The sequence below is a fragment of the Amia ocellicauda genome, unplaced genomic scaffold (assembly GCF_036373705.1).
Source record: "Amia ocellicauda isolate fAmiCal2 unplaced genomic scaffold, fAmiCal2.hap1 HAP1_SCAFFOLD_60, whole genome shotgun sequence".
NCBI lineage: Eukaryota > Metazoa > Chordata > Actinopteri > Amiiformes > Amiidae > Amia > Amia ocellicauda.
The window spans coordinates 521,469-543,483 of NW_027102990.1; the positions used below are offsets into that span (position 1 = coordinate 521,469).

The 22,015-nt window shown below is 45.3% G+C and overlaps 15 non-coding genes and 39 pseudogenes across 15 annotated transcripts; all 54 read right to left on the minus strand.

Annotated features, from left to right (window-relative positions):
* Positions 1 to 3,398: 3,398 nt before the first annotated feature.
* LOC136739155 (uncharacterized) lies at positions 3,399 to 3,517 on the minus strand (annotated as a pseudogene).
* A 221-nt stretch (positions 3,518 to 3,738) lies between these two features.
* On the minus strand, positions 3,739 to 3,857 carry LOC136739291 (uncharacterized; annotated as a pseudogene).
* Positions 3,858 to 4,066: 209 nt separating this feature from the next.
* LOC136739231 (5S ribosomal RNA) lies at positions 4,067 to 4,185 on the minus strand. Its single transcript, XR_010812838.1, has one exon. It is a non-coding gene; the product is annotated as a 5S ribosomal RNA (ribosomal RNA).
* Positions 4,186 to 4,401: 216 nt separating this feature from the next.
* Positions 4,402 to 4,520, minus strand: LOC136739165 (uncharacterized; annotated as a pseudogene).
* Positions 4,521 to 4,734: 214 nt separating this feature from the next.
* Positions 4,735 to 4,853, minus strand: LOC136739347 (uncharacterized; annotated as a pseudogene).
* Positions 4,854 to 5,068: 215 nt separating this feature from the next.
* LOC136739191 (uncharacterized) lies at positions 5,069 to 5,187 on the minus strand (annotated as a pseudogene).
* Positions 5,188 to 5,411: 224 nt separating this feature from the next.
* Positions 5,412 to 5,530, minus strand: LOC136739162 (uncharacterized; annotated as a pseudogene).
* Positions 5,531 to 5,748: 218 nt separating this feature from the next.
* Positions 5,749 to 5,867, minus strand: LOC136739268 (uncharacterized; annotated as a pseudogene).
* Positions 5,868 to 6,083: 216 nt separating this feature from the next.
* LOC136739239 (uncharacterized) lies at positions 6,084 to 6,202 on the minus strand (annotated as a pseudogene).
* A 222-nt stretch (positions 6,203 to 6,424) lies between these two features.
* On the minus strand, positions 6,425 to 6,543 carry LOC136739101 (5S ribosomal RNA). The gene has a single exon (XR_010812824.1). It is a non-coding gene; the product is annotated as a 5S ribosomal RNA (ribosomal RNA).
* Positions 6,544 to 6,759: 216 nt separating this feature from the next.
* On the minus strand, positions 6,760 to 6,878 carry LOC136739139 (uncharacterized; annotated as a pseudogene).
* A 547-nt stretch (positions 6,879 to 7,425) lies between these two features.
* LOC136739353 (uncharacterized) lies at positions 7,426 to 7,544 on the minus strand (annotated as a pseudogene).
* Positions 7,545 to 7,760: 216 nt separating this feature from the next.
* LOC136739341 (uncharacterized) lies at positions 7,761 to 7,879 on the minus strand (annotated as a pseudogene).
* Positions 7,880 to 8,092: 213 nt separating this feature from the next.
* Positions 8,093 to 8,212, minus strand: LOC136739312 (uncharacterized; annotated as a pseudogene).
* A 220-nt stretch (positions 8,213 to 8,432) lies between these two features.
* Positions 8,433 to 8,551, minus strand: LOC136739206 (uncharacterized; annotated as a pseudogene).
* A 224-nt stretch (positions 8,552 to 8,775) lies between these two features.
* LOC136739267 (uncharacterized) lies at positions 8,776 to 8,894 on the minus strand (annotated as a pseudogene).
* A 219-nt stretch (positions 8,895 to 9,113) lies between these two features.
* LOC136739335 (5S ribosomal RNA) lies at positions 9,114 to 9,232 on the minus strand. The gene has a single exon (XR_010812848.1). It is a non-coding gene; the product is annotated as a 5S ribosomal RNA (ribosomal RNA).
* Positions 9,233 to 9,447: 215 nt separating this feature from the next.
* On the minus strand, positions 9,448 to 9,566 carry LOC136739333 (uncharacterized; annotated as a pseudogene).
* A 209-nt stretch (positions 9,567 to 9,775) lies between these two features.
* LOC136739241 (uncharacterized) lies at positions 9,776 to 9,894 on the minus strand (annotated as a pseudogene).
* Positions 9,895 to 10,110: 216 nt separating this feature from the next.
* On the minus strand, positions 10,111 to 10,229 carry LOC136739160 (uncharacterized; annotated as a pseudogene).
* Positions 10,230 to 10,445: 216 nt separating this feature from the next.
* On the minus strand, positions 10,446 to 10,564 carry LOC136739089 (5S ribosomal RNA). Its single transcript, XR_010812812.1, has one exon. It is a non-coding gene; the product is annotated as a 5S ribosomal RNA (ribosomal RNA).
* A 215-nt stretch (positions 10,565 to 10,779) lies between these two features.
* On the minus strand, positions 10,780 to 10,898 carry LOC136739349 (uncharacterized; annotated as a pseudogene).
* Positions 10,899 to 11,107: 209 nt separating this feature from the next.
* Positions 11,108 to 11,226, minus strand: LOC136739255 (uncharacterized; annotated as a pseudogene).
* A 216-nt stretch (positions 11,227 to 11,442) lies between these two features.
* Positions 11,443 to 11,561, minus strand: LOC136739127 (5S ribosomal RNA). Its single transcript, XR_010812828.1, has one exon. It is a non-coding gene; the product is annotated as a 5S ribosomal RNA (ribosomal RNA).
* Positions 11,562 to 11,776: 215 nt separating this feature from the next.
* On the minus strand, positions 11,777 to 11,895 carry LOC136739274 (uncharacterized; annotated as a pseudogene).
* Positions 11,896 to 12,113: 218 nt separating this feature from the next.
* On the minus strand, positions 12,114 to 12,232 carry LOC136739144 (uncharacterized; annotated as a pseudogene).
* A 210-nt stretch (positions 12,233 to 12,442) lies between these two features.
* LOC136739361 (uncharacterized) lies at positions 12,443 to 12,571 on the minus strand (annotated as a pseudogene).
* Positions 12,572 to 12,784: 213 nt separating this feature from the next.
* On the minus strand, positions 12,785 to 12,903 carry LOC136739129 (uncharacterized; annotated as a pseudogene).
* A 210-nt stretch (positions 12,904 to 13,113) lies between these two features.
* On the minus strand, positions 13,114 to 13,232 carry LOC136739253 (5S ribosomal RNA). Its single transcript, XR_010812840.1, has one exon. It is a non-coding gene; the product is annotated as a 5S ribosomal RNA (ribosomal RNA).
* A 215-nt stretch (positions 13,233 to 13,447) lies between these two features.
* LOC136739278 (uncharacterized) lies at positions 13,448 to 13,566 on the minus strand (annotated as a pseudogene).
* Positions 13,567 to 13,785: 219 nt separating this feature from the next.
* LOC136739310 (5S ribosomal RNA) lies at positions 13,786 to 13,904 on the minus strand. The gene has a single exon (XR_010812845.1). It is a non-coding gene; the product is annotated as a 5S ribosomal RNA (ribosomal RNA).
* Positions 13,905 to 14,113: 209 nt separating this feature from the next.
* On the minus strand, positions 14,114 to 14,232 carry LOC136739342 (uncharacterized; annotated as a pseudogene).
* A 210-nt stretch (positions 14,233 to 14,442) lies between these two features.
* LOC136739367 (5S ribosomal RNA) lies at positions 14,443 to 14,561 on the minus strand. Its single transcript, XR_010812852.1, has one exon. It is a non-coding gene; the product is annotated as a 5S ribosomal RNA (ribosomal RNA).
* Positions 14,562 to 14,770: 209 nt separating this feature from the next.
* LOC136739108 (uncharacterized) lies at positions 14,771 to 14,889 on the minus strand (annotated as a pseudogene).
* A 215-nt stretch (positions 14,890 to 15,104) lies between these two features.
* Positions 15,105 to 15,223, minus strand: LOC136739270 (uncharacterized; annotated as a pseudogene).
* A 219-nt stretch (positions 15,224 to 15,442) lies between these two features.
* Positions 15,443 to 15,561, minus strand: LOC136739390 (5S ribosomal RNA). Its single transcript, XR_010812875.1, has one exon. It is a non-coding gene; the product is annotated as a 5S ribosomal RNA (ribosomal RNA).
* A 225-nt stretch (positions 15,562 to 15,786) lies between these two features.
* LOC136739095 (5S ribosomal RNA) lies at positions 15,787 to 15,905 on the minus strand. The gene has a single exon (XR_010812818.1). It is a non-coding gene; the product is annotated as a 5S ribosomal RNA (ribosomal RNA).
* Positions 15,906 to 16,121: 216 nt separating this feature from the next.
* On the minus strand, positions 16,122 to 16,240 carry LOC136739355 (uncharacterized; annotated as a pseudogene).
* Positions 16,241 to 16,456: 216 nt separating this feature from the next.
* Positions 16,457 to 16,574, minus strand: LOC136739384 (5S ribosomal RNA). The gene has a single exon (XR_010812869.1). It is a non-coding gene; the product is annotated as a 5S ribosomal RNA (ribosomal RNA).
* A 216-nt stretch (positions 16,575 to 16,790) lies between these two features.
* LOC136739090 (5S ribosomal RNA) lies at positions 16,791 to 16,909 on the minus strand. Its single transcript, XR_010812813.1, has one exon. It is a non-coding gene; the product is annotated as a 5S ribosomal RNA (ribosomal RNA).
* A 216-nt stretch (positions 16,910 to 17,125) lies between these two features.
* Positions 17,126 to 17,244, minus strand: LOC136739368 (5S ribosomal RNA). Its single transcript, XR_010812853.1, has one exon. It is a non-coding gene; the product is annotated as a 5S ribosomal RNA (ribosomal RNA).
* Positions 17,245 to 17,466: 222 nt separating this feature from the next.
* Positions 17,467 to 17,585, minus strand: LOC136739315 (uncharacterized; annotated as a pseudogene).
* A 220-nt stretch (positions 17,586 to 17,805) lies between these two features.
* On the minus strand, positions 17,806 to 17,924 carry LOC136739246 (uncharacterized; annotated as a pseudogene).
* A 216-nt stretch (positions 17,925 to 18,140) lies between these two features.
* LOC136739156 (uncharacterized) lies at positions 18,141 to 18,259 on the minus strand (annotated as a pseudogene).
* A 216-nt stretch (positions 18,260 to 18,475) lies between these two features.
* On the minus strand, positions 18,476 to 18,594 carry LOC136739185 (uncharacterized; annotated as a pseudogene).
* A 215-nt stretch (positions 18,595 to 18,809) lies between these two features.
* Positions 18,810 to 18,928, minus strand: LOC136739346 (5S ribosomal RNA). The gene has a single exon (XR_010812849.1). It is a non-coding gene; the product is annotated as a 5S ribosomal RNA (ribosomal RNA).
* A 562-nt stretch (positions 18,929 to 19,490) lies between these two features.
* LOC136739204 (uncharacterized) lies at positions 19,491 to 19,609 on the minus strand (annotated as a pseudogene).
* A 215-nt stretch (positions 19,610 to 19,824) lies between these two features.
* On the minus strand, positions 19,825 to 19,943 carry LOC136739243 (uncharacterized; annotated as a pseudogene).
* A 226-nt stretch (positions 19,944 to 20,169) lies between these two features.
* On the minus strand, positions 20,170 to 20,288 carry LOC136739168 (uncharacterized; annotated as a pseudogene).
* Positions 20,289 to 20,498: 210 nt separating this feature from the next.
* On the minus strand, positions 20,499 to 20,617 carry LOC136739147 (uncharacterized; annotated as a pseudogene).
* A 213-nt stretch (positions 20,618 to 20,830) lies between these two features.
* On the minus strand, positions 20,831 to 20,949 carry LOC136739112 (uncharacterized; annotated as a pseudogene).
* Positions 20,950 to 21,158: 209 nt separating this feature from the next.
* LOC136739118 (uncharacterized) lies at positions 21,159 to 21,277 on the minus strand (annotated as a pseudogene).
* A 219-nt stretch (positions 21,278 to 21,496) lies between these two features.
* LOC136739172 (5S ribosomal RNA) lies at positions 21,497 to 21,615 on the minus strand. Its single transcript, XR_010812832.1, has one exon. It is a non-coding gene; the product is annotated as a 5S ribosomal RNA (ribosomal RNA).
* Positions 21,616 to 21,833: 218 nt separating this feature from the next.
* On the minus strand, positions 21,834 to 21,952 carry LOC136739126 (uncharacterized; annotated as a pseudogene).
* Between the last annotated feature and the right edge of the window lie 63 nt (positions 21,953 to 22,015).

Genomic DNA, 22,015 nt, shown 5'->3' on the forward strand with positions numbered 1-22,015 from the left:
ACATGATGATGAATGATGATGAAATATTACATCCATAGATAATGTAGTCCAACTGGTTCATGCTCCTCGTTTATTGATGTCAATGGATCTCATTATCCTGAAACTTTCATGATCGAAACATGGAATATTGTTTGTCAGTTTCCATAAAATTATGCATTAAGAGTAATGCAACAGTCACTTATCATTTTGAGCAGCTGTATCAATTGATAGTTAGATCTTTGTAATGAAATGAATAGACAGTGATCTCAGATGTAATGTGTGAATTGCATTTTGAAATGGTAATACTTTGATGTTAAGTTGTGTCATTTTAGTTCAATGAACAAATGATCTGAGGTTGATGTGTATTGTATCCAAGCAATTGTAAAAAAGTGTTAGAGTTTTGAAAAATGTGCATTTTGATCATCGGGTGTCTAGAGTTTTGAAAAATGACATCAAGGTTCTGAAATGAGTGCCAAAGTGATTGTAAAAAAGTGTAATATCAGGGGACAGTGGCTATTAGTGATCTGGCCTTCCGTGGCCTCTGTATTAATGTAACAGGTCACATTGTATGTGTACACTGATACTTGATAGTATAATATAGTACAAGTAAAAAACATACATAGGTATCATAGAAGTATTTTGCAGAAATGATTATGGATAGTTATCAAAATGGAGAGGAAATGCTAAATCCAGTCTCCCCAGGCTGAGCTTCTATTGCTGCACCTGCTAAGTGGCTGCTGGCCCCACTATATGGATAGAGCCACACCAAGTACAAGAGTCTCCCCATTGCTATTTATATCTCCCTATCCAGTCTTCTATACGTGTCAGGTATACAAGTGTGTGTGTGTGTGTGTGTGTGTGTGTCTGTCTGTCTGTCTGTCTGTGAAAGTGTGTGTGTGTGTGTGTGTGTGAAAGTGTGTGTGAGTGTCTGTCTGTCTGTCTGTCATGTAACTTGCACATCTGTGAGGGCACCACTAATGCAGAAAGAGATGTACACATATTGTTTATTTTCCATATATATGTATGTATGTATGTATGCATGTCCAATTGCTTTGACAATACAAATGAATTGAATTGAGAGGGAGAGAGAGAGAGTAAGAGAGAGAGAGAGAGACAGACAGACAGACAGACAGAGAGACACACACACACACACACACACACACACAGAGAGCCAGCCAGCCAGCTCAGCGATGACATGACGAGCCTCTCTCAGCTTACTGCTATGACATCACAGAGCACGTACATTCCATTTAACAAATCGTTAAACAAAAAAGGTTATAAACACATTGACTACAATACCGGTTAGTAAGACGAAGGTGAGTCTCTCCTTAGTATTATTAGTCAGACATTAAATAACTACGCAGGTTAGTATTTATGTCAGGTAACTTCTCGTTATATATATATCAGTCTCATTTACGTTTAGGTGCCGAGAAAGATCCTATTTGTTACCACAATTTCCCTTAACTGATTATTATTCAATGATTAAGGATAGGCAGGGCCACCAATAATCTAATGTCTATTAACTTGTGTCAATTTCAGACTAAACAGTTAAACAGGAATGAGAAGATATTTCTCGGCGTTGACAGATTTTATTTCTAAAATTATCAACAAAACAGTTTAATGCAACTCACATTTATATTTAAGAAAACTAAATGATATTACACATTCTAGAGTTATGAATCACAGATTAACATTTCTAATTGATTTCTTAAATGTCATGAATCACAAACTCCAAACTGTTAAACTTATCTGAACTTCGTCGCAGAGAGGCCTCTCTGGCTTCGGGCTCAGATAACAGCACACGGCACGAGGTCCGTGTGGTTTGGAACAAAGGCAGTCCGGTTCGGCTTTGTCCAAGAACTTCCACTCAGTCGATGCACCTGGAAGTTGGGGTTTCGCGAATGTAGAGTCTTTTCCAAACAGATTTTCCATTGGTTTGAAGGCTCCAAGGTTGTGCACAAAATCTTCTTTGTAAGCAGGGTTCCACCGTAGTTACTTGAAGACAAAGTCTTTGAGGAAAGCAGGGCCCTGTTTGTTCCAAGGGTCAAGTTTCTTAAGACTCAAATAGCTATTTAAGTGACTGACACTTTCGTATTCAGTCGACTTAGTCAATTGTCCAGCTGTAAAACTCCACTGATCAGGTGGGTCTGTGAAGTTATTTATTTAATAAAGTCCTTTAAAATAATTCTTCGCTCAATCTCCTTCTCCCAGTTTAACTCTTCTGTTGCCGGCAAAGACTTGGTTGGTTTCTGATTCCGGTTCTGGCAACAGAGCTACAGGTTGAGCTGTGGCAGCGAGTTTCTGGTTCAGGTGAGAGAGAGAGAGAGAGAAAGACTGTCCGCTGTTCCTTATAGTCTGTCAGATCAGTAGGTGATTGGTCCCTGAGTTCTTGAGATTGGATTTCGGTTTCAGCCCCCAGTGTCCTATTGGAGGGAGGCTTTATTTATGACTGATGTCAATCCATGCCATCTTTTGGAAATGCCGGTTGGCCTGGGTTCGTAGCTCTATGTCGGGATTTCGGCTCTCATCCACTTCAAAGAGTTTTTATCACCTACAGGCCCCTTTCTCCAGACATCTCATAGCAGAATTCCAAACTATTTGGCCTCTTCTCGGTGCCATCCTCCCCAAAACTGTCACTTTGATGCAAACCAGTTCCAAGCTGATGAGCTAAGGAAATCTGATAACTTTGGGGGGGGAGAGGTCTTCTTTAGATCAGTGCTTCAGCTCAGAGCCCAAATGCTCTTATCCAAATACACCCAACATAACGCTACATATGTATGTATGTATGTATATATGTGTAGAAGGAAAATTAGAAATTATTTTCTTACACCTGTTTTTCTCTCTTGTATACTTAAGAAAGATACGGTCAAGCTAGAAGGTCAGCCCAGAAGATAGTTTGATTTCTGTTTGTTATTTACGATGAGAACCTTGGAGACATTGTCAAACGGTATGACCTACGTGCCTGTTCCCTAAAACCATGTGTTGACCTATGAACTCTGTTCTATAATGATATATGTTCTGCTTAGTTAGCCTTTAAGATAACATAGTAATGACTTTCTAGCATGTATGGATGTATGTATGTATGTATATATATATATATATGTATGTATGTATGTCCAATTGCTTTGACAATACAAATTAATTGAATTGAGAGGAAGAGAGAGAGAGAGAGAGAGAGAAAGAGAGAGAGAGAGACAGACAGACAGACAGACAGCTCAGCGATGACATCACGAGCCTCTCTCAGCTGACTGTTATGACATCACAGAGCACGTACATTCCGTTGCTTGTCGTCTGTCAACCACTCAGTCACTGCTAGCCAGACTGTCCCTAAGACAAAGTGTACAATACTTCAATTATATCTCCTCCAGACAGATAAAGAGTATTAAGAGCTACGATGAAGTTACCCAGGAGACGTAAAAAGCTTGCATCACCTGGTATTTCCTGGAGGTCACCCATCCAAGTACTAACCAGGCCCTGGCCCGTTTAGTTTCCAAGGTCTGACGAGATCGGGCACGTTCAGGACGGTGTGGCCGCAAGCCGAGATGCCTGGCTGCATGATGTCTCTTAAAGGCTGGCGGGTATTGACGGAATTTCCAGCAAAAAATAAAAAATAAAAAAATAAAAAAATGGAGGGAAAAATAACAGTGCAGGAAAGGGTGTTGAAAGTAGCCGGGAACGTGTACAATTCTTCAATTATATCTCCTCCAGACAGAATGAGAGTATTAAGAGCTACGATGAAGTTATCCAGGAGACGTAAGAAGCTTGCAGCACCTGGTATTTCTAGGAGATCTCCCATCCAAGTACTGACCAGGCCATGCCCCGTTTAGCTTCCGAGATCTGACGAGACGGGGTGCGTCCAGGACGGTGTAGCCGCAAGCCGAGAGGCCTGGCTGCATGATGTCTCTTAAAGGCTGACGGGTGTTGACGGAACTTCCAGCAAATAAAAAAAGAAAAATGGAGGGAAAAATATCAGTTCAGCAAAGGGTGTTGAAAGTAGCCGGGTACGTGTACATTTCTTCAATTATATCTCCTCCAGACAGAAAGAGAGTATTAAGATCTACGATGATGTTACCCAGGAGACGTATAAAGCTTGCAGCACCTGGTATTTCCAGGAGGTCACCCATCCAAGTACTGACCAGGCCCTGCCCTGTTTAGCTTCCGAGATCTGATGAGATCGGTCGCGTTCAGGACGGCGTGGCCGCAAGCCGAGAGGCCTGGCAGCATGATGTCTCTTAAAGGCGGGCGGGTTTTGACGGACCTTCCAGCAAAAAAAAAAAGAAAAAAGAAAAATGGAGGGAAAAATATCAGTGCAGCAAAGGATGTTGAAAGTAGCCGGGTACGTGTACAATTCTTCAATTATATCTCCTCCAGACTGAAAGAGAGTATTAAGAGCTACGATGAAGTTACACAGGATAAGTAAAAAGCTTGCATCACCTGGTATTTCCAGGAGGTCACCCATCCAAGTACTAACCAGGCCCTGGCCCGTTTAGTTTCCAAGGTCTGACGAGATCGGGCGCGTTCAGGACGGTGTGGCCGCAAGCCAAGAGGCCTGGCTGCATGATGTCTCTAAATGGCTGGAGGGTATTGACAGAACTTCCAGCAAAAAAAAATGAAAAAAGAAAAATGGAGGGAAAAATATCAGTGCAGCAAAGGGTGTTAAAAGTAGCCGGGTACGTGTACAATACTTCAATTATATCTCCTCCAGACAGAAAGAGAGTATAAAGAGCTACGATGAAGTTACCCAGGAGACGTAAAAGCTTGCAGCACCAGGTATTTCTAGGAGGTCTCACATTCAAGTACTGACCAGGTCCTGCCCCGTTTAGCTTCCGAGATCTGATGAGTTCGGGCGTGTTCAGGACAATGTGTCCGCATGCCAAGAGGCCTGGCTGCATGATGTCTCTTAAAGGCTGGAGGGTATTGACGGAACTTCCAGCAAAATAAAAAAGAAAAAAGAAAAATGGAGGGAAAAATACCACTGCAGCAAAGGGTGTTGAAAGTAACCGGGTACGTGTACAATTCTTCAATTATATCTCCTCCAGACTGAAAGAGAGTATTAAGAGCTACGATAAAGTTACCCAGGAGACGTAAAAGCTTGCACCACCAGGTATTTCCAGGAGGTCTCACATTCAAGTACTGACCAGGTCCTGCCCCGTTTAGCTTCCGAGATCTGACGAGATCGGGCGCGTTCAGGATGGTGTGGCCGCAAGCCGAGATGCCTGGCTGCATGATGTCTCTTAAAGGCTGGCGGGTATTGACGGAATTTCCAGCAAAAAAAAAAAAAAAAAAAAAAAAAAGAAAAACGGAGGCAAGAATATCAGTGCAGCAAAGGGTGTTGAAAGTTGCCGGGTACGTGTACAATACTTTAATTATATCTCCTCCAGACAGAAAGAGAGTATTAGGAGCTACGATAAAGTTACCCAGGAGAAGTAAAAAGCTTGCAGCACCTGGTATTTCCAGGAGGTCACCCATCCAAGTACAGACCAGGCACTGCCCCGTTTAGCTTCCGAGATCTGACGAGATCGGTCGCATTCAGGACGGTGTGGCCACAAGCCGAGACGCCTGGCTGCATGATGTCTCTTAAAGGTTGGCGGGTATTGACGGAACTTCCAGCAGAAAAAAAAAAAAGAAAAAGAAAAATGGAGGCAAAAATATCAGTGCAGCAAAGGGTGTTAAAAGTAGCTGGGTAAATGTACAATACTTCAATTATATCTCCTCCAGACTGAAAGAGAGTATTAAGAGCTACGATAAAGTTACCCAGCAGACGTAAAAAGCTGGCAGCACCTGGTATTTCCAGGAGATCTCCTATCCAAGTACTGACCAGGTCCTGCCCCGTTTCGTTTCCGAGATCTGACGAGATCGGGCGCGTTCAGGACGGTGTGGCCGCAAGCCAAGAGGCCTGGCTGCATGATGTCTCTTAAAGGCTGGTGGGTATTGACGGATCTTCCAGCAAAATGAAGAAGAAAAAAGAGAACTGGAGGGAAAAATATCAGTGCAGCAAAGGGTGTTAAAAGTAGCCGGGTACGTGTACAATACTTCAATTATATCTCCTCCAGACAGAAAGAGAGTATTAAGAGCTACGATGAAATTACCCAAGTGATGTAAAAAGCTTGCAGCACCTGGTATTTCCAGGAGGTCTCCCATCTAAGTTCTGACCAGGCCCTGCCCCGTTTAGCTTCCAAGATCTGACGAGATCGTGCGCATTCAGGACGGTGTGGCCACAAGCCGAGACGCCTGGCTGCATGATGTCTCTTAAAGGCTGGCGGGTATTGAAGGAATTTCCAGAAAAAAAAAAAAAAAAAAAAAAATAGAAAAATGGAGGGAAAAATATCAGTGCAGGAAAGGGTGTTGAAAGTAGCCGGGTACGTGTACAATTCTTCAATTATATCTCCTCCAGACAGAAAGAGAGTATAAAGAGCTATGATGAAGTTACCCAAGTGACGTAAAAAGCTTGCAGCACCTGTTATTTCCAGGAGGTCACCCATCCAAGTACTGACCAGGCCCTGCCCCGTTCAGCTTCCGAGATCTGACGAGATCGGGCGCGTTCAAGACGGTGTGGCCGCAAGCCAAGAGGCCTGGCTGCATGAAGTCTCTTAAAGGCTGGAGGGTATTGACGGAACTTACAGCAAAAAATAAAAGAAAAAAGAAAAATGGAGGGAAATATATCAGTGCAGCAAAGGGTGTTGAAAGTAGCCGGGTACGTGTACAATTCTTCAATTATATCTCCTCCGGACTGTAAGAGAGTATTAAGAGCTACGATGAAGTTACACAGGATACGTAAAAAGCTTGCATCACCTGGTATTTCCAGGAGGTCACCCATCCAAGTACTAACCAGGCCCTGACCCGTTTAGTTTCCAAGGTCTGACGAGATCGGGCACGTTCAGGACAGTGTGGCCGCAAGCCAAGAGGCCTGGCTCCATGATGTCTCTAAATGGCTGGAGGGTATTGACGGAACTTCCAGCAAAAAAAAATGAAAAAAGAAAAATGGAGGGAAAAATATCAGTGCAGCAAAGGGTGTTGAAAGTAGCCGGGTACGTTTACAATACTTCAATTATATCTCCTTCAGACAGAAAGAGAGTATTAAGAGCTACGATAAAGTTACCCAAGTGACGATAAAAGCTTGCAGCACCTGGTATTTCCAGGAGGTCACCCATCCAAGTACTGACCAGGACCCTGCCCCGTTCAGCTTCCGAGATCTGACGCGTTCAGGACGGTGTGGCCGCAAGCCGAGAGACCTGGCTGCATGATGTCTTTTAAAGGCTGGCGGGTATTGACGGAACTTCCAGCAAATAAAAAAAAAAAAAGAAATAAGAAAAATGGAGGGAAAAATATCACTGCCGCAAAGGGTGTTGAAAGTAGCCAGGTACGTGTACAATTCTTCAATTAAATCTCCTCCAGACAGAAAGAGAGTATTAAAAGCTACGACGAAGTTCCCCAGGTGACGAAAAAAGCTTGCAGCGCCTGGAATTTCCAGAAGGTCTCACATTCAAGTAATGACCAGGCCCTGCCCAGTTTAGCTTCCGAGAGCTGACGAGATGGGGCGCGTTCAGGACGGTGTGGCCGCAAGCCAAGAGGCCTGGCTGCATGATGTCTCTTAAAGGCTGGAGGGTATTGATGGAACTTCCTGCAAAAATCAATAGAAAAAAGAAAAATGGAGGGAAAAATATCAGTGCAGCAAAGGGTGTTGAAAGTAGCCGGGTACGTGTACAATTCTTCAATTATATCTCCTCCAGACTGAAAGAGAGTATTAAGAGCTACGATGAAGTTACACAGGATACGTAAAAAGCTTGCATTACATGGTATTTCCAGGAGGTCACCCATCCAAGTACCAACCAGGCCCTGGCTCGTTTAGTTTCCAAGGTCTGACGAGATCGGGCGCGTTCAGGACGGTGTGGCCGCAAGCCAAGAGGCCTGGCTGCATAATGTCTCTAAAAGGCTGGAGGGTATTGACGGAACTTCCAGCAAAAAAAAAAGAAATAACAAAAATGGAGGGAAAAATTTCAGTGCAGCAAAGGGTGTTGAAAGTAGCCGGGTACGTGTACAATACTTCAATTATATCTCCTCCAGACAGAAAGAGTATTAAGAGCTACGATGAAGTTACACAGGATACGTAAAATGCTTGCATTACATGGTATTTCCAGGAGGTCACCCATCCAAGTACTGATCAGGACCTGCCCCGTTTAGCTTCCGAGACCTGACGAGATCGGGCGCATTCAGGATGGTGTGGCACACAAGCCAAGACGCCTGGCTGCATGATGTCTCTAAAAGGCTGGCGGGTATTGACGGAACATCCAAGAAAAAAAAAAAAAAAAAAAATAGAAAAATGGAGGGAAAAATATCAGTGCAGGAAAGGGTGTTGAATGTAGCCGGGTACGTGTACAATACTTCAATTATATCTCCTCCAGACAGAAAGCGAGTATTAAGAGCTACGATGAAGTTACCCAGGAGACGTAAAAAGTTTGCAGCACCTCGTATTTCCAGAAGGTCACCCATAAAAGTACTGACCAGGCCCTGCCCCGTTTAAATTCCGAGATCTGACGAGATCGGGCGCGTTCAGGATGGTGTGGCCGCAAGCCGAGAGGCCTGGCTGCATGATGTCTCTTAATGGCTGGCGGGTATTGACGGAACTTCCAGCAAAAAAAAAAAAAAAAAAAAGAAAAAGAAAAATGGAGGGAAAAATATCAGTGCAGTAATGGGTTTTGAAAGTAGCCGGATACGTGTACAATTCTTCAATTATATCTCCTCCAGACAGAAAGAGAGTATTAAGAGCTACGATGAAGTTACCCAGGAGACGTAAAAAGCTTGCAGCACCTGGCATTTCCAGGAGGTCACCCAACCAAGTACTGACAAGGCCCTGCCCCGTTTTGCTTCCGAGATATGATGAGATCAGGCGCGTTCAGGACGGTGTGGCCGCAAGCCAAGAGACCTGGCTGCATGATGTCTCTTAAAGGCTGGCAAGTATTGACGGAACTTCCAGCAAAAAAAAAAAAAAAAAAATAGAAAAAGGGAGGGAAAAATATCAGTGCAGCAAAGGGTGTTGAAAGTAGCCTAGTAAGTGGACAATTCTTCAATTATATCTCCTGGAGACAGAAAGAGAGTATTAAGAGCTACGATGAAGTTACCCAGGAGACGTAAAAGGCTTGCAGCACCTGGTATTTCTAGGAGGTCTCCCATCCATGTACTGACCAGGCCCTGCCCCGTTTAGCTTCCGAGATCTGACGAGATCGGGCGCATTCAGGATGGTGTGGCCGCAAGCCGAGAGGCCTGGCTGCATGATGTCTCTTAAAGGTTGGCGGGTATTGACGGAACTTCCAGCAAAAAAAAAAAAAAAAAAGAAAAATGGATGGAAAAATATCAGTGCAGCAAAGGGTGTTGACAGTAGCTGGGTACGTGTACAATACTTCAATTATATCTCCTTCAGACAGATAGAGAGTATTAAGAGCTACGATAAAGTTACCCAGGAGACGTAAAAGCCTGCAGCACGAGGTATTTCCAGGAGGTCTCACATTCATGTACTGACCAGGTCCTGCCCCGTTTAGCTTGCGAGATCTGACGAGATCGGGCGCGTTCAGGATGGTGTGGCCGCAAGCCAAGATGCCTGGCTGCATGATGTCTCTTAAAGGCTGGCGGGTATTGACGGAACTGCCAGCAAAAAAAAAAAGAAAAATAGAGGGAAATATACCAGTGCAGCAAAGGGTGTTGAAAGTAGCCGGGTACGTGTACAATTCTTCAATTATATCTCCTGGAGACAGAAAGAGAGTATTAAGAGCTACGATGAAGTTACCCAGGAGACGTAAAAAGCTTGCAGCACCTGGTATTTCCAGGAGATCACACATCCAAGTACTGACCAGGCCCTGCCCCGTTTAGCTTCCGAAATCTGATATGATCGGGCGCGTTCAGGACAGTGTGACTACAAGCCAAGAGGCCTGGCTGCATGATGTCTCTTAAAGGCTGGCGGATATTGACGGAACTTCCAGCAAAAAAATAAAATAAAAAGAAAAATAGAGGGAAAAATATCAGTGCAGCAAAGGGTGTTGAAAGTAGCCTAGTACGTGTACAATTCTTCAATTATATCTCCTGGAGACAGAAAGAGAGTATTAAGAGCTACGATGAAGTTACCCAGGAGACGTAAAAGGCTTGCAGCACCAGGTATTTCTAGGAGGTCTCCCATCCAAGTACTGACCAGGCCCTGCCCCGTTTAGCTTCCGAAATCTGATATGATCGGGAGCGTTCAGGACGGTGTGACTACAAGCCGAGAGGCCTGGCTGCATGATGTCTCTTAAAGGCTGGCGGATATTGACGGAACTTCCAGCAAAAAAATAAAATAAAAAGAAAAATGGAGGGAAAAATATCAGTGCAGCAAAGGGTGTTGAAAGTAGCCTAGTAAGTGGACAATTCTTCAATTATATCTCCTGGAGACAGAAAGAGAGTATTAAGAGCTACGATGAAGTTACCCAGGAGACGTAAAAGGCTTGCAGCACCTGGTATTTCTAGGAGGTCTCCCATCCATGTACTGACCAGGCCCTGCCCCATTTAGCTTCCGAGATCTGACGAGATCGGGCGCATTCAGGATGGTGTGGCCGCAAGCCGAGAGGCCTGGCTGCATGATGTCTCTTAAAGGTTGGCGGGTATTGACGGAACTTCCAGCAAAAAAAAAAAAAAAAAAGAAAAATGGATGGAAAAATATCAGTGCAGCAAAGGGTGTTGACAGTAGCTGGGTACGTGTACAATACTTCAATTATATCTCCTCCAGACAGATAGAGAGTATTAAGAGCTACGATAAAGTTACCCAGGAGACGTAAAAGCTTGCAGCACGAGGTATTTCCAGGAGGTCTCACATTCATGTACTGACCAGGTCCTGCCCCGTTTAGCTTGCGAGATCTGACAAGATCGGGCGCGTTCAGGATGGTGTGGCCGCAAGCCGAGATGCCTGGCTGCATGATGTCTCTTAAAGGCTGGCGGGTATTGACGGAACTGCCAGCAAAAAAAAAAAGAAAAATAGAGGGAAATATACCAGTGCAGCAAAGGGTGTTGACAGTAGCCGGGTACGTGTACAATTCTTCAATTATATCTCCTGGAGACAGAAAGAGAGTATTAAGAGCTACGATGAAGTTACCCAGGAGACGTAAAAAGCTTGCAGCACCTGGTATTTCCAGGAGGTCACACATCCAAGTACTGACCAGGCCCTGCCCCGTTTAGCTTCCGAAATCTGATATGATCGGGCGCGTTCAGGACAGTGTGACTACAAGCCAAGAGGCCTGGCTGCATGATGTCTCTTAAAGGCTGGCGGATATTGACGGAACTTCCAGCAAAAAAATAAAATAAAAAGAAAAATAGAGGGAAAAATATCAGTGCAGCAAAGGGTGTTGAAAGTAGCCTAGTACGTGTACAATTCTTCAATTATATCTCCTGGAGACAGAAAGAGAGTATTAAGAGCTACGATGAAGTTACCCAGGAGACGTAAAAGGCTTGCAGCACCTGGTATTTCTAGGAGGTCTCCCATCCAAGTACTGACCAGGCCCTGCCCCGTTTAGCTTCCGAGATCTGACGAGATCGGGCGCATTCAGGACGGTGTGGCCGCAAGCCGAGTAGCCTGGCTGCATGATGTCTCTTAAAGGTTGGCGGGTATTGACGGAACTTCCAGCAAAAAAAAAAAAAAAAAAGAAAAATGGATGGAAAAATATCAGTGCAGCAAAGGGTGTTGACAGTAGCTGGGTACGTGTACAATACTTCAATTATATCTCCTCCAGACAGATAGAGAGTATTAAGAGCTACGATAAAGTTACCCAGGAGACGTAAATGCTTGCAGCACCAGGTATTTCCAGGAGGTCTCACATTCAAGTACCGACCAGGTCCTGCCCCGTTTAGCTTCCAAGATCTGACGAGATCGGGCGAGTTCAGGATGGTGTGGCCGCAAGCCGAGATGCCTGGCTGCATGATGTCTCTTAAAGGCTGGCGGGTATTGACGGAATTTCCAGCAAAAAAAAAAAAAAAAAAATAGAAAAATGGAGGGAAAAATATCAGTGCAGGAAAGGGTGTTGAAAGTAGCCGGGTACGTGTACAATTCTTCAATTATATCTCCTGGAGACAGAAAGAGAGTATTAAGAGCTACGATGAAGTTACCAGGAGACGTAAAAAGCTTGCAGCACCTGGTATTTCTAGGAGGTCTCCCATCCAAGTACTGACCAGGCCATGCCCCGTTTAGCTTCCGAGATCTGACGAGATCTGGCGCGTTCAGGATGGTGTGGCCGCAAGCCGAGATGCCTGGCTACATGATGTCTCTTAAAGGCTGGCGGGTATTGACGGAACTGCCAGCGAAAAAAAAAAAGAAAAATAGAGGGAAAAATACCAGTGCAGCAAAGGGTGTTGAAAGTAGCCGGGTACATGTACAATTCTTCAATTATATCTTCTCCAGACAGAAAGAGAGTATTAAGAGCTACGATGAAGTTCCCCAGGAGACGTAAAAAGCTGGCAGCACCTGGTATTTCCAGGAGGTCTCACATTTAAGTACTGACCAGGTCCTGCCCCGTTTAGCTTCCAAGATCTGACAAGATCGGGCAAGATCGGGCGCGTTCAGGACGGTGTGGCCGCAAGCCGAGATGTCTGGCTGCATGATGTCTCTTAAAGGCTGGCGGGTATTGACGGAATTTCCAGCAAAAAAAAAAAAAAAGAAAAATGGAAGGAAAAATATCAGTGCAGGAAAGGGTGTTGAAAGTAGCCGGGTACGTGTACAATTCTTCAATTATATCTCCTGGAGACAGAAAGAGAGTATTAAGAGCTATGATGAAGTTACCCAGGAGACGTATAAAGCTTGCAGCACCTGGTATTTCTAGGAGGTCTCCCATCCAAGTACTGACCAGGCCCTGCCCCGTTTAGTTTCCGAGATCTGACGAGATCGGGCGCATTCAGGACGGTGTGGCCACAAGTCAAAAGGCCTGGCTGCATGATGTCTCTTAAAGGCTGGCGGGTATTGACGGAACTGCCAGCAAAAAAAAAAAAGAAAAATAGAGGGAAATATACCAGTGCAGCAAAGGGTGTTGAAAGTAGCCGGGTACGTGTACAATTCTTCAATTATATCTCCTGGAGACAGAAAGAGAGTATTAAGAGCTACGATGAAGTTACCCAGGAGACGTAAAAAGCTTGCAGCACCTGGTATTTCTAGGAGGTCTCCCATCCAAGTACTGACCAGGCCCTGCCCCGTTTAGCTTCCGAGATCTGACGAGATCGGGCGCATTCAGGACGGTGTGGCCACAAGCCAAGAGGCCTGGCTGCATGATGTCTCTTAAAGGTTGGCGGGTATTGACGGAACTTCCAGCAATAAAAAAAAAAAAAAAGAAAAATGGATGGAAAAATATCAGTGCAGCAAAGGGTGTTGACAGTAGCTGGGTACGTGTACAATTCTTCAATTATATCTCCTCCAGACAGAAAGAGAGAATTAAGAGCTACGATAAAGTTACCCAGGAGACGTAAGAGCTTGCAGCACCAGGTATTTCCAGGAGGTCTCACATTCATGTACTGACCAGGTCCTGCCCCGTTTAGCTTCCAAGATCTGACGAGATCGGGCGAGTTCAGGATGGTGTGGCCGCAAGCCGAGATGCCTGGCTGCATGATGTCTCTTAAAGGCTGGCGGGTATTCACGGAATTTCCAGCAAAAAAAAAAAAAAAAAAATAGAAAAATGGAGGGAAAAATATCAGTGCAGGAAAGGCTGTTGAAAGTAGCCGGGTACGTGTACAATTCTTCAATTATATCTCCTGGAGACAGAAAGAGAGTATTAAGAGCTACGATGAAGTTACCCAGGAGACGTAAAAAGCTTGCAGCACCTGGTATTTCTAGGAGGTCTCCCATCCAAGTACTGACCAGGCCCTGCCCCGTTTAGCTTCCGAGATCTGACGAGATCGGGCGCGTTAAGGATGGTGTGGCCGCAAGCCGAGATGCCTGGCTGCATGATGTCTCTTAAAGGCTGGCGGGTATTGACGGAACTGCCAGCAAAACAAAAAAAGAAAAATAGAGGGAAAAATACCAGTGCAGCAAAGGGTGTTGAAAGTAGACGGGTACGTGTACAATTCTTCAATTATATATTCTCCAGACAGAAAGAGAGTATTAAGAGCTACGATAAAGTTACCCAGGAGACGTAAAAGCTTGCAGCACTAGGTATTTCCAGAAGGTCTCACTTTCATGTACTGACCAGGTCCTGCCCCGTTTAGCTTCCGAGATCTGACGAGATCGGCCGCGTTCAGGATGGTGTGGCCGCAAGCCAAGATGCCTGGCTGCATGATGTCTCTTAAAGGCTGGCGGGTATTGACGGAACTGCCAGCAAAAAAAAAAAAGAAAAATAGAGGGAAATATACCAGTGCAGCAAAGGGTGTTGAAAGTAGCCGGGTACGTGTACAATTCTTCAATTATATCTCCTGGAGACAGAAAGAGAGTATTAAGAGCTACGATGAAGTTACCCTGGAGACGTAAAAAGCTTGCAGCACCTGGTATTTCTAGGAGGTCTCCCATCCAAGTACTGACCAGGCCCTGCCCCGTTTAGCTTCCAAGATCTGACGAGATCGGGCGCGTTCAGGATGGTGTGGCCGCAAGCCAAGATGCCTGGCTGCATGATGTCTCTTAAAGGCTGGCGGGTATTGACGGAACTGCCAGCAAAAAAAAAAAGAAAAATAGAGGGAAATATACCAGTGCAGCAAAGGGTGTTGAAAGTAGCCGGGTACGTGTACAATTCTTCAATTATATCTCCTGGAGACAGAAAGAGAGTATTAAGAGCTACGATGAAGTTACCCAGGAGACGTAAAAAGCTTGCTGCACCTGGTATTTCTAGGAGGTCTCCCATCCAAGTACTGACCAGGCCCTGCCCAGTTTAGCTTCCGAGATCTGACGAGATCGGGCGCATTCAGGACGGTGTGGCCACAAGCCGAAAGGCCTGGCTGCATGATGTCTCTTAAAGGTTGGCGGGTGTTGACGGAACTTCCAGCAAAAAAAAAAAAAAAAAAGAAAAATGGATGGAAAAATATCAGTGCAGCAAATGGTGTTGACAGTAGCTGGGTACGTGTACAATACTTCAATTATATCTCCTCCAGACAGATAGAGAGTATTAAGAGCTACGATAAAGTTACCCAGAAGACGTAAAAGCTTACAGCACCAGGTATTTCCAGTAGGTCTCACATTCATGTACTGACCAGGTCCTGCCCCGTTTAGCTTCCGAGATCTGACGAGATCGGGCGCGTTCAGGATGGTGTGGCCGCAAGCCGAGATGCATGGCTGCATGATGTCTATTAAAGGCTGGCGGGTATTGACGGAATTTCCAGCAAAAAAAAAAAAAAAAAAATAGAAAAATGGAGGGAAAAATATCAGTGCAGGAAAGGGTGTTGAAAGTAGCCGGGTACGTGTACAATTCTTCAATTATATCTCCTGGAGACAGAAAGAGAGTATTAAGAGCTACGATGAAGTTACCCAGGAGACGTAAAAAGCTTACAGCACCTGGTATTTCTAGGAGGTCTCCCATCCAAGTACTGACCAGGCCCTGCCCCGTTTAGCTTCCGAGATCTGACGAGATCGGGCGCATTCAGGACGGTGTGGCCACAAGCCGAAAGGCCTGGCTGCATGATGTCTCTTAAAGGTTAGCGGGTATTGACGGAACTTCCAGAAAAAAAAAAAAGAAAAAAAAGAAAAAAGAAAAATGGATGGAAAAATATCAGAGCAGCAAAGGGTGTTGACAGTAGCTGGATACGTGTACAATACTTGAATTATATCTCCTCCAGACAGAGAGAGAGTATTAAGAGCTACGATGAAGTTACCCAGGAGACGTAAAAAGCTTGCAGCACCTGGTATTTCTAGGAGGTCTCCCATCCAAGTACTGACCAGGTCCTGCCCCGTTTAGCTTCCGAGATCTGACGAGATCGGGCGCATTTAGGACGGTGTGGCCGCAAGCCGAGAGGCCTGGCTGCATGATGTCTCTTAAAGGTTGGCGGGTATTGACGGAACTTCCAGCAAAAAAAAAAAAAAAAAAAGAAAAATGGATGGAAAAATATCAGTGCAGCAAATGGTGTTGACAGTAGCTGGGTACGTGTACAATACTTCAATTATATCTCCTCCAGACAGATAGAGAGTATTAAGAGCTACGATAAAGTTACCCAGGAGACGTAAAAGCTTGCAGCACCTGGTATTTCCAGGAGGTCTCACATTCAAGTACTGACCAGGTCCTGCCCCGTTTAGCTTCCGAGATCTGACGATATCATGCGCGTTCAGGACGGTGTGGCCGAAAGCCGAGAGGCCCGGCTGCATGATGTCTCTTTAAGGCTGGCGGGTATTGACGAAACTTCCAGCAAAAAAAAAAAGAAAAAAGAAAAATGGAGGGAAAAATATCAGTGCAGCAAAGGGTTTTGAAAGTAGCCGGGTACGTGTACAATTCTTCAATAATATCTCCTACAGACTGAAAGAGAGTATTAAGAGCTATGATGAAGTTACCCAGGAGACGTAAAAAGCTTGCAGCACCTGGTATTTCCAGGAGGTCACCCATCTAAGTACTGACCAGGCCCTGCCCCGTTAGCTTCCGAGATCTGACGAGATCGGGCGCGTTCAGGACGGTGTGGCCGCAAGCCAAGAGGCCTTGCTGCATGATGTCTCTTAAAGGCTGGCGGATATTGACGGAACTTCCAGAAAAATTAATAAAGAAAAAGAAAAATGGAGGGAAAAATATCAGTGCAGCAATGGGTGTTGAAAGTAGCCGGGTACGTGTACAATACTTCAATTATATCTCCTCCAGACAGAAAGAGAGTATTAAGAGCTACGATGAAGTTACCCAAGTGACGAAAAAAGCTTGCAGCACCTGGTATTTCCAGGAGGTCACCCATCCAAGTACTGACCAGGCCCTGCCACGTTCAGCTTCCGAGATCTGACGAGATCGGGCGCGTTCAGGACGGTGTGGCCGCAAGCCAAGAGGCCTGGCTGCATGAAGTCTCTTAAAGGCTGGAGGGTATTGACGGAACTTCCAGCAAAAAATAAAAGAAAAAAGAAAAATGGAGGGAAATATATCAGTGCAGCAAAGGGTGTTGAAAGTAGCCGGGTACGTGTACAATTCCTCAATTATAACACCTCCAGACAGATAGAGAGTATTAAGAGCTACGATGAAGTTACCCAGGAGACGTAAAAAGCTTGCAGCACCTGGTATTTCTAGGAGGTCTCCCATCCAAGTACTGACCAGGCCCTGCCCCGTTTAGCTTCCGAGATCTGACGAGATCGGGCGCGTTCAGAACGGTGTGGCCACAAGCCGAGAGTCCTGGCTGCATGATGTCTCTTAAAGACTGGCGGGTATTGACGGAACTTCCAGCAAAAAAAAAAGAAAAAAATAAATAGAAAAATGGAGGGAAAAATATCAGTGCAGCAAAGGGTGTTGAAAGTAGCCGGTTACGTGAACAATTCTTCAATTATATCTCCTCCAGACAGAAAGAGAGTGTTAAGAGCTACGATAAAGTTACCCAGGAGACGTAAAAAGCTTGCAGCACCAGGTATTTCCAGGAGGTCCCACATTCAAGTAATGACCAGGCCCTGCCCCGTTTAGCTTCCGAGATCTGACGAGATGGGGCGCGTTCAGGACGGTGTGGTTGCAAGCCAAGAGGCCTGGCTGCATGATGTCTCTTAAACGCTGGAGGGAATTGATGGAACTTCCAGCAAGAAAAAAAAAAAAAAAAAATAGAAAAATGGAGGGAAAAATATCAGTGCAGCAAAGGGTGTTGAAAGTAACTGGGTACGTGTACAATACTTCAATTATATCTCCTCCAGACAGAAAGAGAGTATTAAGAGCTACGATAAAATTACCCAGGAGACGTAAAAGCTTGCAGCACCAGGTATTTCCAGGAGGTCTCACATTCAAGTACTGACCAGGTCCTGCCCCGTTTAGCTTCTGAGATCTGACGAGATCGGGCGCGTTCAGGACGGTGAGGCCGCAAGCCGCAAGGCCTGGCTGCATGATGTCTCTTAAAGGTTGGCGGGTATTGACGGAACTTCCAGCAAAAAAAAAAAAAAAAAAGAAAAGTGGATTGAAAAATATCAGTGCAGCAAAGGGTGTTGACAGTAGCTGAGTACGTTTACAATACTTCAATTATATCTCCTCCAGACAGAAAGAGAGTATTAAGTGCTACGATGAAGTTACCCAGGAGACGTAAAAAGCTTGCAGCACCTGGTATTTCTAGGAGGTCTCCCATCCAAGTACTGACCAGGCCCTGCCCCATTTAGCTTCCGAAATCTGACGAGATCGGGCGCATTCTGGACGGTGTGGCCACAAGCCGAGAGGCCTGGCTGCATGATGTCTCTTAAAGGTTGGCGGGTATTGACGGAACTTTCAGCAAAAAAAAAAAAAAAAAAAGAAAAATGGATGGAAAAATATCAGTGCAGCAAATGGTGTTGACAGTAGCTGGATACGTGTACAAAACTTCAATTATATCTCCTCCAGACAGAAAGAGAGTATTTAGAGCTACGATGAAGTTACCCAGGAGCCGAAAAAGCTTGCAGCACCTGGTATTTCCAGAAGGTCACACATCCAAGTAGTGACCAGGCCCTGCCCCGTTTAGTTTCCGAGATCTGACGAGATCGGGCACGTTCAGAACGGTGTGGCCGCAAGCCGAGAGTCCTGGCTGCATGATGTCTCTCAAAGGCTGGAGGGTATTGACGCAACTTCCAGCAAAGAACAAAAGAAAAAAGAAAAATGGAGGGAAAAATATCAGTGCAGCAAAGGGTGTTGAAAGTAGCCGGGTACGTGTACAATACTTCAAATATATCTCATCCAGACAGAAAGAGAGTACTAAGAGCTACGATGAAGTTACCCAGGAGACGAAAAAGCTTGCAGCACCTGGTATTTCCAGAAGGTCACCCATCCAAGTACTGACCAGGCCCTGCACCGTTTAGCTTCCGAGGTCTGATGAGATCGGGCACGTTCAGAACGGTGTGGCCGCAAGCCAAGAGGCCTGGCTGCATGATGTCTCTTAAAGGCTGGCGGGTATTGACGGAACTTCCAGCCAAAAAAAAAAAAAAAAAGAAAAAAGAAAAACGGAGGGAAAAATATCAGTGCAGCAAAGGGTGTTGAAAGTAGCCGGGTACGTGTACAATTCTTCAAATATATCTCCTCCAGACAGAAAGAGAGAATTAAGAGCTACGATGAAGTTACCCAGGAGACGTAAAAAGTTTGCAGCACCTCGTATTTCCAGGAGGTCACCCATCCAAACACTGACCAGGCCCTGCCACGTTTAGCTTCCCAGATCTGACGAGAACGGGCGCGTTCAGGACGGTGTGGCCAGAAGCCAAGATGCCTGGCTGCATGATGTCTCTTAAAGGCTGGCGGGTATTGACGGAACTTCCAGGAAAAAAAAAAAAAAAAAAAAAAAGAAAAACGGAGGGAAAAATATCAGTGCAGCAAAGGGTGTTGAAAGTAGCCGGGTACGTGTACAATACTTCAATTATATCTCCTCCAGACAGATCGAGAGTATAAAGAGCTACGATAAAGTTACCCAGGAGACGTAAAAGCTTGCAGCACTAGGTATTTCCAGGAGGTCTCACAATCAAGTACTGACCAGGTCCTGCCCCGTTTAGCTTCCGAGATCTGACGAGATCGGGCGCGTTCAGGATGGTGTGGCCGCAAGCCGAGATGCCTGGCTGCATGATGTCTCTTAAAGGCTGGCGGGTATCGACGGAACTGCCAGAAAAAAAAAAAAGAAAAAGAAAAATAGAGGGAAAAATATCAGTGCAGCAATGGGTGTTGAAAGTAGCCGGGTACGTGTACAATACTTCAATTATATCTCCTCCAGACAGAAAGAGAGTATTAAGAGCGACGATAAACTTACCCAGCAGACGTAAAAAGCTTGCAGCACCTGGTATTTCCAGGAGGTCTCCCATCCAAGTACTGACCAGGCCCTGCCCCATTCAGTTTCCGAGATCTTACGAGATCGGACGCATTCAGGACGGTGTGGCCGCAAGCCGAGACGCCTGGCTGCATGATGTCTCTTAAAGGCTGGCGGGTATTGACGGAACTGCCAGCAAAAAAAAAAAAAAAAAAAAAAAAAAAAAGAAAAATGGATGGAAAAATATCAGTGCAGCAAAGGGTGTTGAAAGTAGCCGGGAACGTGTACAATACTTCAATTATATCTCTTCCAGACAGATAGAGAATATTAAGAGCTACGATAAAGTTACCCAGGAGACGTAAAAGCTTGCAGCAACAGGTATTTCCAGGAGGTCACCCATCCAAGTACTGACCAGGCCCTGCCCCGTTTAAATTCCAAGATCTGATGAGATCGGGGGCGTTCAGGACGGTGTGGCTGCAAGCCAAGAGGCCTGGCTGCATGATGTCTATTAAAGGCTGGCGGGTATTGACGGAACTGCCAGCAAAAAAAAAAAAGAAAAATAGAGGGAAAAATACCAGTGCAGCAAAGGGTGTTGAAAGTAGCCGGGTACGTGTACAATACTTGAATTATATCTCCTCCAGACAGAGAGAGAGTATTAAGAGCTACGATGAAGTTACCCAGGTGACGTAAAAAGCTTGTAGCACCTGGTATTTCTAGGAGGTCTCCCATCCAAGTACTGACCAGGCTCTGCCCCGTTTAGCTTCCGAAATCTGACGAGATCGGGCGCATTCAGGACGGTGTGGCCACAAGCCGAGAGGCCTGTTCTGCATGATGTCTCTTAAAGGTTGGCGGGTATTGACGGAACTTCCAGCAAAAAAAAAAAAAAAGAAAAATGGATGGAAAAATATCAGTGCAGCAAAGGGTGTTGACAGTAGCTGGGTACGTGTACAATACTTCAATTATATCTCTTCCAGACAGAAAGAGAGTATTAAGAGCTACGATAAAGTTACCCAGGAGACGTAAAAGCTTGCAGCACCAGGTATTTCCAGGAGGTCTCACATTCAAGTACTGACCAGGTCCTGCCCCGTTTAGCTTCCGAGATCTGACGAGATCGGGCGCGTTCAGGATGGTGTGGCCGCAAGCCGAGACGCCTGGCTGCATGATGTCTCTTAAAGGCTGGCGGGTATTGACGGAACTGCCAGCAAAAAAAAAAAGAGAAATGGTGGTAAAAATATCAGTGCAGCAAAGGGTGTTGAAAGTAGCCAGGTACGTGTACAATTCTTCAATTATATCTCCTCCAGACTGAAAGAGAGTATTAAGAGCTACGATGAAGTTACCCAGGAGACGTAAAAAGCTTGCAGCACCTGGTATTTCCAGGAGGACACCCATCCAAGTACTGACCAGGCCTTGCCCCGTTTAGCTTCCGAGATCTGACAAGATCGGGCGCGTTCAGGACGGTGTGGCCGCAAGCCGAGATGTCTGGCTGCATGATGTCTCTAAAAGGCTGGCGGGTATTGACGGAATTTCCAGCAAAAAAAAAAAAAAAAAAAAAGAAAAATGGAGGGAAAAATATCAGTTCAGGAAAGGGTGTTTAAAGTAGCCGGGTACGTGTACAATTCTTCAATTATATCTCCTGGAGACAGAAAGAGAGTATTAAGAGCTACGATGAAGTTACCCAGGAGACGTAAAAAGCTTGCAGCACCTGGTATTTCTAGGAGGTCTCCCATCCAAGTACTGACCAGGCCCTGCCCCGTTTAGCTTCCGAGATCTGACGAGATCGGGCGCGTTCAGGATGGTGTGGCCGCAAGCCAAGATGTCTGGCTGCATGATGTCTCTTAAAGGCTGGCGGGTATTGACGGAATTTCCAGCAAAAAAAAAAAAAAAAAAAGAGAAAAATGGAGGGAAAAATATCAGTGCAGCAAAGGGTGTTGACAGTAGCTGGGTACGTGTACAATTCTTCAATTATATCTCCTCCAGACAGAAAGAGAGAATTAAGAGCTATGATAAAGTTACCCAGGAGACGTAAAAGCTTGCAGCACCAGGTATTTCCAGGAGGTCTCCCATCCAAGTACTGACCAGGTCCTGCCCCGTTTAGCTTCCGAGATCTTACGAATTCGGGCGCGTTCAGGACGGTGTGGCCGCAAGCCGAGAGGCCTGGCTGCATGATGTGTCTTAAAGGTTGGCGGGTATTGACGGAACTTCCAGCAAA